General features: G+C 39.6%; 1 long non-coding RNA gene across 1 annotated transcript; it reads left to right on the plus strand.

The window, feature by feature from the left end:
* Nucleotides 1-9,802: 9,802 nt before the first annotated feature.
* Nucleotides 9,803-11,611, plus strand: LOC145775066 (uncharacterized). Its single transcript, XR_014290126.1, has 3 exons — nucleotides 9,803-10,170; nucleotides 10,825-10,946; nucleotides 11,391-11,611. It is a non-coding gene; the product is annotated as an uncharacterized LOC145775066 (long non-coding RNA).
* The last annotated feature ends 3,020 nt before the right edge of the window (nucleotides 11,612-14,631 follow it).

Raw genomic sequence — 14,631 nt, forward strand, 5'->3', positions numbered from 1 at the left:
TTTCGTCAAAGCAAAATCATGCAAAAGTTCATCAAAATTTATCTGTTTAAGTTTGTCACTCTCAATGCGCAGAATGCTCAGTACGAACAACCTTTCTTGAAACATTGTCGATCTCAGTTTCTTTTTGATGCTTTTGAGCCTTGAGAAAGATCTCTTTCCTGAGCAGTTAGGCTAGTGACCATTAAGCTTAGAAACAGTCTTAATATTGCTTCCACATTAGGAAAGGCAATGCTAATTTTTTCCTTGCACATAATTTCATAAAGGTCTCTATGCGACAAGGAAATAGATTGCGCTTCTGTACCGGTAAGCAGTGCCGGTCTTTGGGGTGTGCAAACCGCGCGATCGTACAGGGCCCGCAAATTAGGGGCCCCGCAATTTACTCAGAAAATGCAGTAATTTTTGTCATTTCCAATGGAAAAATTCAACAAAAGAATTAGCAACAAGAAAACAGAGACACAACCTACTTCGTACCCTGAAAAGATCAAGAAAAAAAAAACAACAGAGCCGAAGTCGCTGATCGGAGTTGCCGCAAACAATTCAAAATTTCTCTCGATCCTTTCAGGGGACGAAATAGGTTGAAATTCGATTTTGTTGACAGCGCACAGTAGCCTACCATTTTACAGTAATATTCATACCCAAAGTTTTGTTAAACATGCTCTCAGAATGCCCCAAATTCAAAGTAATTGTTCAAAAATTTCTGGGGTAGGTCCCCCCAGACCCCCCACCGCTAGGTGTCGCCTTTGGCAAACACACCATCAGGCAACGCCCGCCGACCGTCAAACCACCGCTCCCCTTTCAAAATACCTAGCTACGCTATTGAATTGGATCATTGTCATTGGGGCCCGCAGAGCATATTCCGCACAGGGCTCGAAATACCTCAAGACCGGCACTGCCGGTAAGCCCTTGTTTTTGTGTTTGTCTCACGTACAAATGTAAATGTAGAAGTTCATCAGTAAGTTTCGGGTCAACATCTTTTGGATACGCTCCCTTTAAAAGTTCTACGCCACGTACAATTTCTACCTTAGTTGCTTTCAGATTAGCAAAAAAGAGAAACATTTCTACAATGTCACTGTGTCTGTACACATTAGCTCTTCTTCTTAAATTGGCTTCAAGTTCGTCGAGCATAGGGATATTGGAATTTATTTTAAACCTTTCCTTTGAAGAGAGTTCTCTTAAAGCGTCAGGTGCATTTCTTTGTCTCCTAGTGACAGCTCTGTAGTTAATATTCGGCAAGGTTGCTTTTGCTTGCTGATCAAACTCATCTCTAGGCCTAATTTCGCTTAGAAAGTCTGTCAAACCAGTTGTGTATAGAATTTTCCACTCTGAAAAGCTTGATACATATATACTTTAGGTAGGGTTTAAACTTGTCAAGTTTTTAAAACAATTACAAAATTTGAAACCGAATTTCGAGGCCCCTGGACGTTGAGGCCCTAGGCTTCAGCCTGCCTAGCCTATTGGTAAATCCGGCCCTGCCTATACCCGAGTATATACATACTTAATCTTACTTGACGCAGTTTCTATTTTTGTGAAGGTAGGCTACTTTTATGATTTTATTTTCCAAAAAGTATATAACTTTTTTATTTAAAAATATGCTTTTCATTTTATGAATAGAAATAGCAAAGATACCGTACCGTATTGGCCTACCTAAGTGTTACACGTAGAAGGCTATAAAAAATCTGGATTGTGGTTTAGGTTTTGCGTTTGGAGTCAATATTCCTAAAATATTAGGAACAGGAGTGAATTTGTAGTCACTGACTTTGGAGTCGGAGTAAAGCAAGAGTGCAGAAAACCTAACCTAACTCGTAGAATAGATGAACTCGTAGAATAGATGTAATATCGTAGAATAGAATAGAGTAACTCGTAGAATAGATGAACCTAAAATAAAACAGAATAAACCAACAGATCATGCTGATGTATAACCGCATTACAACATCGCAATCCAAAAAAATAAGAACACAAAAGAAAAAATAAACAAATTGGACACAGTTGCTAGAATTTATAGCATGCTTTGTTAACTTTTTCAATCCAGCTCAAAAGTCAAACTTGCATTTTACAGTTTAGTGCTCATTCTGTTTCTCTACTTTGATTTTACAATGTTTATCTGGCAGAATACTCGTTTAATTTCCGCAAGAGTACAAATTGTAATAAGCACAAAGTTTATTGAGCAAATCAGACAGGTCTTTGTATGAGTTTTCTCCTATGGCTCTTCTATGCCAAGTTATTTCAGCTTAAAACATTGCTACGTCTGTGCGACGTTCGAAAGGACGTGGGCTCAACACCGCTCCACATCACGCGGCTGTATCTCGGTAAAGACACTTAATGGCAAGCCAAAATAAGGGGAGCAGCTGAATCGAAAACTATATGTCACTTCGCTGCTTCCTGTCGTCTGTTGTATCGCATCTGTGATCGCAGTGTACTGTATGTTATCGCAATAGGCGCAAATAAAAGCATGATTATTATCTCCCAAACGAGCACCCTCGTCGACTGAAATCAAGACACCCATTCGTGCAAGCCGATCAACTTCTGATCAACGAAGCTGATGAACAAAACCTCTGCGGTTACTTGGGCGGACCATAAATGGAATCCTGAATGAAAGTCAAGTAGGCCTACCACCAGACTCCATTCGTTCATCTCCGACGCCGACACACGCCCCATTGGCCTGACACTAGCCTACTACAAAAACAGGCATGAGTGCGCCTCAACCGTCTTCGTACGGGCGTCGTGCTTTTCCGCTCAATCATAGGCCTACACCAATGGGGAATGGTCTCTTCTCCCTCCTGTGAATGTGGTACTGATCGAGGAACAGACCGCAGACCACATCATCAATGACTGTACCATTTTCAAGCCACCTAACGGAGTGGAAGGTCTTCGCATCATGAGTCGTTGTGAGTCTGGGGTGGTAAAAGGATAGACCCTCAGCCCCAGCAGACGCTTGCACGACGATGACGAAGTCCACGATCAATATGTCCACCCGCTTATTAAGTCCAGTTTGGTCCATTCCGGAACTACTGATACTGAAGGTATAAAGTGGTAGAAAATTTTCCCCCGCTCAGTGGCGTAGCCAGAGAAAAAAATGGGGAGCCAAGCATTTGATGAATTGAAGAGAACGACAATGTGTTTGATTCAAGCCATCGCCACCTGATGTGCAGTGACTAGGGTTGTAAAAATACATTTTGTGTAAAATATATGTAAAATACAAGAAAAATACATCGACGGAAAAATACATGTATTTTTTATATTAAATTAAAACTTATTAAAAGCTCGCGTCATACTCCGGCAACAGCGTAATGGCAGGGAGCATCCGCTCGCTACGCGAAGTTCTTGGTCCTTGTAGGTCAGTGGTTCCCAAACTCATTGTCGCGACCCAAATGAGGATCGCGAGGATGCTTCTGAGGGTCGCGGAATGGTAGGCCTACATAACAACGTAGGCTATACAAATGAGGACTTTTACACAATCCAACCATTCCAACTGCGGATTTTAGAGCCCTGTATATTTTTTTTATCAACGTTTAGTGATTGTACTTAAAACCTTACTTGCAATGGCCTTATAGTCTTATACAGATATTATATATTGTGATGTCACAGGCGATCTAGGTCACAATTAGGTCATTGTTCTATTGCGGACATGTGTAACCGCCCACCACGTTGTTCTGAGTGGCCCGCGTGGTAGGCTACTCAGCATAATGTTAGTTCACTTACATCAAAGCAAGTTTAAGGTTTAGGGTTTATGTGAAGCTGAAGCTGGGGGTTTATGTAAAGCTGAAGCTTTGTGATGTAAAAATGATGCCTTGCAATTTCGCAATGCGAGGTTAGCACTTAGAAGCTGTATGGAATTGTACAATGTACAGTACCTACAAAACTGTACACTGTACAGTACGTAGCTAGAGATTTGTTGGTGCTAATTGATGATGTGTAAAGATTGTGTAATGATTTAATGATGGTGTGAAATGATTTAATGTATGACTTATGAGAAATAAAGGTGAAATGGACCAAAATATTGACTGCTTTTATTGGCATAGTCACTGTACTCATGAGTTTCGAAAAATACGAAAAATTCAGAAAAAATACGAAAAATACATGTATTTTACATTTGTATTTTACGCACATCCAAAAATACAGTAATTTTACAACCCTAGCAGTGACGTATCCGGTGGGTTGAGCAAGGGAAGCAATAAAAGTGGTGGGGGTTTGTTGTATAAAGTAGACTCAAGATTAACCTAACATAAGGCTTTATTCACTTAAAACGAAACATCTGAAAACATAAAGTACAATACAATAAGATACTCTTACGTAGGCTATAGCTTACACCAAACCACAACCATCTTCACAGCTGACAACACTAACTGAAAGAGCGTCTACAACAAAAGAGAGAGAAATTAAATTAGGACGTTTGCTTTTAGCAGAAGTCGTGAACAGCAAACGGCAAGGAAAGGAGTTGATGCTCAAGGCAGAAACTGTAACAAGAGTTGTTCCTCTCATCACATTCATCCTCCCTAAAATATTACCATAAACACTTGCAAATAGGTTTATGCACAAACAGTTCAAACGTATGGAACACATTCATAACGATCTACAGGTTTTCTTATACGCGTGGATCTCCTTAAGGTAATTGGAGGAGTCGGAGAGGAATCAACAGGAGAAGGTAGGCTACATTAGATTCACATGAAACGTCAAGATCACGATCAGTATTATCACAATTATCAGGAACATCACGTGAAATTTCAGTAGGAACATCAACGTCATGTCTCTGCAATGAGTCTGCCGACTCTGGCAGTTCTGCGTCCATCGAAACATTCTGCTCACATGAAGACTGCCCTATCGGTGCAATATCTCTGAGTGATTCTGTTGTTTCCCTCCCTGTAGGGAATCGAATGCGGGCATAAAGTTTGGAGTGGCATGAACAAGCTCCACTTCCTCAACAAGTGGATCGTATTTAGTAGAGTGACTATGAGACTTCAAATACACATTGCCAGGTGTACTCAACCACGTAGGCACGGAAACACCAAAGGATGAGCGACGTTTAAATGAAAATAGCCGTTCGTGGGGTGTTTCATTTGTAGCAGTACACAACAGTGACCGAATTGAATGCAAAGCATCAGACAATACAAGTTCCCACCGCGATATGTCAAGTTTACGTGATTTCAAAGCAAGTTTTACTGCGGACCATATGATCCCATTATACCGCTCACACTGACCATTACCAGGAGCATTGTATACAGATGTGCGGCTACACACAATTCCTCTGCTATGCAAGTAAGTGATGAGTTCACGCGAGAGGAATGCAGAGCCCCTATCGGAATGAACATAGGCAAGCATTCCAAACATAAAGAACAATTTGTTCAAACAAGAAATTACAGATTGTGCATCTGTACTGCGACAAGGAAACGCAAATGGAAAGCGTGAAAATTCATCAACAATTGTCAGTACAAATCGATTTTTAGTTGAGGATGGCAAGGGACCCTTAAAATCTAAACTTATACGTTCGAACGGTTGTGTAGCTTTTATAACTTGCGCTGGAGGAGGCTTGTAAAATTTGGGTTTTACTTCGGCACATATACTACAACTTTGTACAACGTTACGAACTTCATCGAGAGAATATGGTAAATTTTTCGCCCGAACAAAATGGTACAAACGAGTAGGCTACCACCAGGATGGCATAATGAATCGTGAAGTTTATACAAGGCGTTGCTATGCGTAGTGGCGCAATAAACCCGAGAAAGTGCATAGGGGGCAGCGTTACAGTGTCCAGCACGGTATGCTATGTCAAAATCATATTCGCCAAGACTCATGCGCCAACGCAAAATTTTGTCATTCTTGATTTTACCATAGTTCTTTGAGTTGTACATGAATGTTGCTGACCTTTGATCCGTAATTATGGTAAAATGTCTACCTGCCAGGAAATACGACCATTTTCGTAGGCCTACCCGCACAGCAAACAATGTCGGCTGATCGTTGGCCAACGGTCGCGAACGTCGCGGTCGGCTTTTCTCCGCAAAACAACCATTTGCCAACTAACATTATTTCTTTAACTGGACAAAGAATCAGTAAAAAAGGGTACAACATGTTATAATTTGGTGATATAAACCACATAAAACATTTTTTTTACCAAATATATATTGTGTAAAACTTGGTTGTGGACACAATGCTAAGACAATGGTGGGCCAACGTCGCATTTGTCGTCGTGGGCATTCAGTTGAAAACCAACCTCCAGCCACCGATTGTTTATTTTGATATTCCGGGTGAAATAATCTTACATAATGAAAAATACCCATTACAATTCTGTGAATTGAAGTTTTTATAAATTTTTATTTCAACAAACGTCAATATCATAAATAGGTTGTTAACACAACGTTGAACCAACGAAGAACCAACGTCACGTACGTCACCGTGGGCATTCGGTTGTCAGCCAACCTTTTGAGAATAAATCTCAATTTTGGTGTTTCTGGCAAACGAATTAAGAGATATGGCAAGTATGTATTATAATTCTGTGAAATGAAGAATTTTTAAAGTTCATTTCAACAAAAATTTAATATGACTAATATAGTTGTTGACGCGACGTTGTGCCAATGGTGGACCCCACAGCGCGTTCGTCGCCGTGGGCATTCGGTTGTGAACCAACCCTTCTACAACAAATATCATTTTTCGTATTCACAACAAAATAATTTGAAGTATTGGCCAGTATATGTTACAATTTGACGAAATTAAAGTGAACAAAGGTTTATTCTAACAAAAACGCTATATAAAAAATAGTTTGTTGAAGCGACGTTGAGCCAATGGTGGGCCTTACAGCGCGTTCGTCGCCGTGGGTATTCGGTTGTGAATCAACCTTTCTACAACAAATATCATTTTTTGTATTCACAACAAAATAATTCGAAGCATTGGCCAGTATATGCTACAATTTGACGAAATTAAAGTGAACGAAGGTTTTTTCTAACAAAAACGCTATATAAAAATAGTTTGTTGACGCGACGTTGAGCCAATGGTGGGCCCCACAGCGCGTTCGTCGCCGTGGGCATTCGGTTGTGAGCAAACCTTTTGCCAAAAAATCTTAATTTTATTTTATTTATTTATTTGCAATCAGACTCAAAGTCCATAGAATTCAAAATGCTTAGCCTACGCAATTGAATCAAATAGTTTTCAATTAGAGAAAACACAAGTCTCACGAAACAAAGTGTTACAATCACTCATACAAATAGCCTATATTAAAATGTTGCATGACCAAATGCTGCATAAATTTGGTTAAAGAAATTCATCTTTTGATAAACGTTTTTACAGCTTTTCAATAGTTTTTAAGTCAGTAAATCGGTTGGATATCGGAAATTTTTGGAAATGAAATATAAGCCGTCGCCAAAAATTCATATAAAAATAATATTTTGTTGAAAATACAACCAAGAAAACTCAAAATGCAAAAATTTTGTCTTGTTTGAGGATAAGGATTTTCATTAGCCTACATCTGCCGTATTTAACGTTTGACTAGAATTAACTACATCAAAATGAAATAATTTAATTTGGACCAAAAAAATGATTTCATCATGTTTTTACAATAACCGCAAATATCCCCCATAAAGTAGCCTACAAATGATCATATGAAATGTTTGTGGTGGGCAAAAACTATTTCTCAACCATTCAAACTTTCGAGTGTTCAATACAAATTACTTCCTTTAGCCACAAAACTTGTTGTTCTCATCTCGTTTGCTTCGAATTTTCGAAGTATTTCGTTTCGACCTAAAAGTTTCTTTTGAAAAGCAAAGTCAAATTTTTTCACATTCATCCAATGTTTGAAGATGTTGAATCAATGTAAAATGCCTGATTTTGTTCGCCAGTGATTTAACCCAAATAGAATTGTGGTTTAATTAAATCCAAAGTTTGATTGAATAGACCTTTTCCGAGCTGATATCAGTCAGGCGTGACCGGGTAAACACAGTCCTCTGAGATGGCGCAGACAAAACAGATTTTGCTTGAAACTTGTTGCATTTTTGCGCGTATTGTATGTTGTAACGACATCGCAACGTTTTCTAAGTAATTTTTATCTGGACAAACATGTGTTTTAATGTCTATGAAACCTTTAATCTTGCATTCGTTTGTAACAGGCCCAGAGTAAGTTATGATCATGTGTAAAATTGAGTGCAGTACCGGTAGGCTACAAAGTCAGAAATTCAGATTATGTTGAGGATCAGTTCAGATTATGTTGATTAACTACCGAACCGGTAGCCTGCAAGCCTAAATTGTGTATTTTCCTTTGTAAACAGAAAAGTAAGATACACTGCCAACTTTCCCGATTTGCCTACAGTGTCACGATTTCAAATGCAACATCAAACTCTTTCTGATAAAGCGCTAGCAATATCATGCACTATCGAAGTATCTCTTCTGAAGAATGCACAGATACTACAAAAAGAAACAGTTGAACAACGTGACAGTGATCAGCTCCGGAGCTCTCTTTTATCATAAATTAGCTCCAGCTCCTGAGCTTATTGATACCACTGCTCCGGCTCCAGGCACCGAAAAGTGCTTTTATTAAAATAATGACGACATCCAATTTAATTTCTAAAGCTTAAAATTGCCTGCAGTCAACTGTTACTAAAAAATGGCACAACTTTATGAAATTTGAGGTACTTTCATCAAAATGTTATGCGGAACTAGGCTACGTTTCACAACGTATTCGTTAATTCGACGTCTGATTACGCAAATAATTTCTTAAATTTTGTGAAGGATTGCTGTTAAATTATGTGATTTTAGCCAATAGTAGTAGCATCTTAGGAAATACATCGGAGCCGGAACTATTTTTCAAACAACTGGCTCCAGCTCCTGCTCCAGTTCCACTTGAATTTCAAGTAAAGCTCCAGCTCCGTTGAAAATGCACGGCTCCGGGGCTCCGGCTCCAAAGCCCTGCTTACAAGTATTTGGCTGTGGCCTAATAGTAAATCCTGGCTGTTCACACTTGGAAGCTTCTCCAGATGGGAAAGTGATAGATTTTTTGCGCAGGAAAGCCAACTTTAAATTTTGGAAATAAAGTGCCCATACAAATATAGATACCATAGCGTCAGAGCAGCAACGTCTCACCCTGACTTTTGCTTAGAACTGAACCAGGCAAACAACTTGCCACAATAATTATTGAAAATCTCTCATCACTATTATTTCCAAATTCAAGGACAAATGGCTATATCCGGATGACTTGGTGTGATTTTATTGTGTGCACGTCCAAGTCACTGTTTGTACAGAGAATTCCATGTGATGATGATTTTTGGAATTGTATGTTACTTAAACTAAACAATTTTTACTTCGGCCATGCTTTAAACTATTTATGTAGCCTACTGCAGAGGGAACTCAATAAATCATTTCGCTCTTTGAAATCTGCACATTTTTACATCTAAAGCAACTTTATTCAGTGCAGACAAACAGACGGTTCATATTCAGCTGAGGTGATCACAGGTCACTGCATGAACATGATGAAATTAACAAAACATGTTTACAAGCAATATCAAATCTTTTTCTGACGAAAGTATTGGCCTTTGAAAATTGCAAAGCATGCAACAAACAGCCCAAATTTGATTAACTATTCCAAGCATGTTAACTGGTATCTTTCTGTCAAAAAAAATGAAACGAACTGACAAAAGGTTTCATAAACATTAAAACACATGTTTGTCCAGATAAAAATTACTTAGAAAACGTTGCGATGTCGTTACAACTTACAATACGCGCAAAAATTCAACAAGTTTCAAGCAAAATCTGTTCTGACTGCGTCGTCTCAGAGGACTGTGTTTACCCGGTCACGCCTGACTGATATCAGCTCGGAAAAGGTCTATTGAATTAAGTTTAACTACTAGATTCACCCGGACAACAGAGCAGAAATTGATTTTCATTGATTCAACGTTCACAGATGTTGATACAAAAGCATGCTTTGCTGGCTGGCAATAAACAGCTCTTTGTTAATTAGGTCATGCATTGGTGTTAATTAGGTCATCCTCTTCTTTTTTCATTTTTTTCCCATGCTGCCCTGCTTTCAAATTTATTCACAGTGAGTTGTGACGGCTTGAGGGCTTGTACGAATTATAAAGATAATATTGCGGTGCTTTGGTATGTCAGCAAGGTCCAACCAATGAAATTGCGAAAGATTTTAAGCCTACAAGCTCCAGCCTCGAATAATATCATTAGTCGCCTGGAAAAGCATTGGTGAGTGTCTACTAGGTGCTGCATATCGCTGTTTTTATTGTTGTTAGCATTTTTGATAAAGCATGAGATGGTTCAATTAGTTCAATGTAGTAGCCTACTATAATTAATTATAATGCAATACCGATACATAATTATTCATAAATTTAGATTTTAGGACACACCTGGGTGTGTACTGTGCAGTGCATTGATTTTTGTGTTAGTTTCGATAATACTATATAGCTTATCTCCTGTTTTTTCAATGAAGTCAACTTTTTGTAGCAAGCTTGCGCGGTGCGTTTTTTGTAAGGATTCTGAAAGTAACGAAAAAGTTCCAGATGCTTGTTTAATAGATCAATGAAAAGTCAATTCAATACCATTACTTATTTTAAGTCAGTTTGTTTTAAATGGACACTGGTAAGCAAAGTGTTTCCTCCTACATTGATAAAAAAAAGCTCACCCTCAATAATTTGTTTACTTTTATGTCGCCAGTTTTGTGGGTCAGACTACTGTCTTGTATCGCAATTTTGCAATTTTGGTACGATCTACACTTTGGTACGATTAAAAGCAATTAGTTTTAACATAAAATCTAAAAAAACACTAAATTATTTGGTCAAGTTTTTGTTAGGTCATTAAGGTCATTTTCACATTTTAAAGTAAATTGTTTTGAATATTCAGGTCGATGAAAACTTGCTCTATTTGTGAGGAATAGGCTGATGATGATGGATGATGGTGATGACGGATGATGATGAGGCTACATCAGATTTCGATAATCCTTTTTCACTCCAAGCACAAGCATGGTCAGCTTAAGCATTTACCCCTTTACCTTATGTTTCTTTTTCAACAAACTCTCAGTTTTTAATGAATAATAACTACAGACAAAGCTTCTGTAGTTAATTTAATGCAAGGTTGCATGAAAAAGGTGTTTATTACAGTGACGAAAAATCATAATTTTGTATTTGTAGTAGAAGTAATTCGCAAAATCTTTGAAGAAATGATTTCAAAGTTTATTTGTAGCAGGATAATTCTCATTTTCTTTTCCAGACTGTTGTAATCAATGTAATTCTGAGTTTATCCATGGAAGATACTTTCAGAGCTTTTTCAGTGTGATTAGTTCATTGCTTTATGGGAAAAAGTTGCTTGTTAGAGTTAGTTACGTGGCTTCAGCAACCAACCTTTTCCACTAGACATATTGGTTTGGACCAGCTATTGGCAATTTATCCCAATGACATTATTATTTTTAGATGGAGTACGAAGAACCCATAACTTGTCCACAGCAACAAATTGAAATATCCATGCCGCTATTTCAGATTGGCTGAAATACGCAAGAGATGAGGATTAAGAAGTTTGAGAAGAGGAAGACAGGAAATTTGATTTAATTTGCCTCATGCCCTTTTCTAGACCGCTGTTATATTTAGCATGTTCTTTGTTTTTGCTGTGATGGTTAGAAATAAAAACAAACTTAACTGCCATCTGTCCTACTTTTTGCTTGTATGAGTGCCTTTTCCAGCAATGTTGTACCGAGTGGAATGCTAGTATGGTAAGTGATAAGGTTTACTGCGAATTGAGGCCTCGATCCCACGTCTTCGTGGTCATCATTTTCAGCACAGATTAACTCGAAAAAAGTGAGTTAACAACACGCCACCATGTGGTCAAAGTTAAGAAACGTTTTCGGTTTGGTGAGGTCGTAATGTCTAACCCTTGTCAGAGCAAAACGTGAGCGTTTGGTCGTAGATTAGCAAATGATGGCCAACGCTAGGCCCACGAGTAACCAAATCGTTTTTGCCAAAGGGGATGATTGTAAATTGCGTCTTCCACGTCGACCCAACGAAAGCGTTTGGTCGTAAGTTGGCCAACAGTGCACTAACGTTGGTTCTACGATTAAACAACTCTTTTTTGCCACAGTGAGGATAGTTGTAGGCTAAATTGCGTCGTGGATCCCACGTCGAACCAACGAAAGCGTTTGGTCGTCAGGTTGGCCAACAGTGCACCAAAGTTGGGTCTACGATTAGCCAAGCATTTTTTTTGCCACAGTGAGGATAGTTGTAAATTGCGTCGTGGATTCCACGTCGAACCGACGAAAGCGTTTGATCGTAGGTGGAAAATGGTCGGGAAATGGTTGGCCATGGCCAACAGTGCATCAACGTTGGGTCTACGATTAGCCAAGCCTTTTTTCGCCACAGTGAGGATAGTTGTAAATTGCGTCGTGGATTCCACGTCGAACCGACGAAAGCGTTTGGTCGTCAGGTTGGTCGCAGGTGGCAAATGGTCGGGAAAGGGTTGGCCAACAATGCATCAACGTTGGGTCTACGATTAGCCAAGCCTTTTTTCGCCACAGTGAGAACAGTTGTAAATTGCGTCGTGGATCCCACGTCGAACCAACGAAAGCGTTTGGTCGCAGGTGGCAAATGGTTGGGAAAGGGTTGGCCAACAGTGTGCCACCGGGGGATCGACGTTTAACCAACCGATTTTTGTGACTGACGATTCGCCCAAGGTGGCCCGCTGGCCAAATTTGTTACGCGCCAACGTCGGAAACCAACGGAGGGCCCACGGGACGTTTCCGATGGTCTAACGTTGGACCATCGACACGTTGTTGTGCGGGTATACAGCCTCCACAATGGCTAAGGCCTCCTTTTCAACACTGGACTGATGACGTTCATTCTTATTGAGCATTCTTGAGAAGAAGGCCACAGGGCGACCTTGGTTTAGGGTTGCTGAGATGGCATTGTCTGAGGCATCAGTTTCTAGCACAAGGCACGCGTATTCTAGGCGGGTCCGGGGGCCTGCTCCCCCGAACAATTTTTGCAAAATTACACTCAAATAATGGATTACAGCACTTTTTGGAAACACTTTTAGGGTAATACTTGTATGAAATTTATTAGCAGATAAACAGCTATTAACTTATTAAAGGTAGCTTTTACACACGAACGAGAAAAAACTGCGGCTAAAATTAAGGAACACCAAAAACTCAGCTACACAAAAACTCAATAACTAGGCTACACAAAAACCCAACAGAGTAAGCCATTATGAAATTGCTTCCACAAATTAGTTAAAAGAAACGTAAAGCGCGTAAATTTTGCGCGATTTACGATTTGCAAAATTTATTGGTGTCTTTCTGTGTGTCTAAAACAAGTCTTTGGGGGTGTTTAGCCAGATGTTTTGGAAAACGTTATAAATTTTTACAAATTTTATTATATTTTCAACAAAGAGCTCAACTTCGGAAGCCAAAGTTTGTAAATTTGTGGGGGCTATGGCCCCTTTCGCCCCCCTAGCTACGCCTATGCCCCCACTTATCCCAAAATCGTTCGGTCCCAATGTGGGCTTAATAAGCGGAGACTACCGTATTGAAACTGATATTAATTTACAAAGTATTTTGCGCAAAATTATATACTTCCGAAACGTTTGGGTCGCGCCAACAAGTAGCCTATTTGCGGACCCCTGGAGTAGGGTAGCCTACCTGACGTGTAAAGCATCTTCGACCAAACAAATATCAAAAAAATAGACCAACAAAATAAACTAGAAACCAAATCGAAAAAAATAAACCAAACAGTTGAAAATTAAGCAAGATTTGGTTTTAAATAAATTAACATCGTACAGTAGGCTATCGCTACTAACACTAGCCAGCACTAATAGTAATGTCCGTCCAAGGTCCGACTCCTCCATTTCTGAACAGATCAGCCAAAGAGCCAACTTCAGTGTTGTCAAATTGTTGATGGTTTTCAGATTTTTTTAAACTCTTTATTTTGATTGATTAAACTTTTATCCTCGGACTCGGAAAACTTCTTTCAGAGCTTAATCCTGCAGTTTCGCATACCTGTAGAATGTAGATTGTGTAGAATAAAAATCGAAAAAGGCTGTTCACCAGGTTTTTAGTTAAATAGCCTAACATCGTAACATGATATACGTTTTTCTGGTGCAAACTAAGCTGAACTATCACAAGCTGTGAGAGGTGATAATCTGCTTTTATTTCTTCTTCGTGTAAACCTTCTTCGCCACTTCAGGGTTCGAGGGGCTCTGTTTTTTACCAGCCCTAAACAGTGGCGCCGACTCGGTCTAGATGTTTGGGCAGGTGGCGATCAGCCACTGCGTAGATGCATCATCCAGTTCACGCAGACCATTTGGCGCATGGTAGCCTAGGCTAAATGGCGCTGTTGCCGATGGTATGATCTGCGGTTTGTTCCTCCTTGCCACTCTCACAGATCGCGAATAAAGTCATTCCCCATTTGTGCATGTTGGAGCGGAATAATCCAACGCCAGTGCGCAGGCGGTTGAGCTGCACCCAGGTCTTTTTTTTTTTGCAAAAGCATTCTACTTAGATGGAGGTCGGTGTCGGAGATAAAACGATGGAGTATTGAGGAGTTTTTCCTCGACTCCAAGCAATTGGTAGTCCGCCCAGGTAGCCGCACTGAAATATGCATGCGTGATAAACAGCTTTTGATTAGCTGCAGTCACTTACAGTGCATTTTAATCGCCACTCATTGGTTG

Source organism: Aplidium turbinatum, chromosome 8 (assembly GCF_918807975.1).
Source record: "Aplidium turbinatum chromosome 8, kaAplTurb1.1, whole genome shotgun sequence".
NCBI lineage: Eukaryota > Metazoa > Chordata > Ascidiacea > Aplousobranchia > Polyclinidae > Aplidium > Aplidium turbinatum.